Raw genomic sequence first — 374 nt, forward strand, 5'->3', positions numbered from 1 at the left:
AACCTTTAAGATAGGTAAAGATTTTATTTTAGTAAATCTAAAATTACATTGTAAAGATTATAAAACTAACAATATCTATAACACGCAAACTTTAAAAAATTTATCAAAGTTCACTTACAGAAAGCTACCAAGCTTCCGTTTTCTTTTGGTAATGGTACTTCTTAAAAATTAGGTACAGTAGAATTGTTTTATACATGAAAGATAGGTTCTAATATAAAAGAACAAAATTGAGTTTAGTTAAAAATACTTTTTAAAATCCTTTAAGACACCAGTTAAATATTTTATATGTAATCCCTCCTTATCAGTGGAGGATACATTCTAAGACCCCCCAGTAGATGCCTGAAACCACGGATAGTAGCAAAGCCTACATATAC

Source organism: Pteropus vampyrus, unplaced genomic scaffold (assembly GCF_000151845.1).
Source record: "Pteropus vampyrus isolate Shadow unplaced genomic scaffold, Pvam_2.0 Scaffold199, whole genome shotgun sequence".
NCBI lineage: Eukaryota > Metazoa > Chordata > Mammalia > Chiroptera > Pteropodidae > Pteropus > Pteropus vampyrus.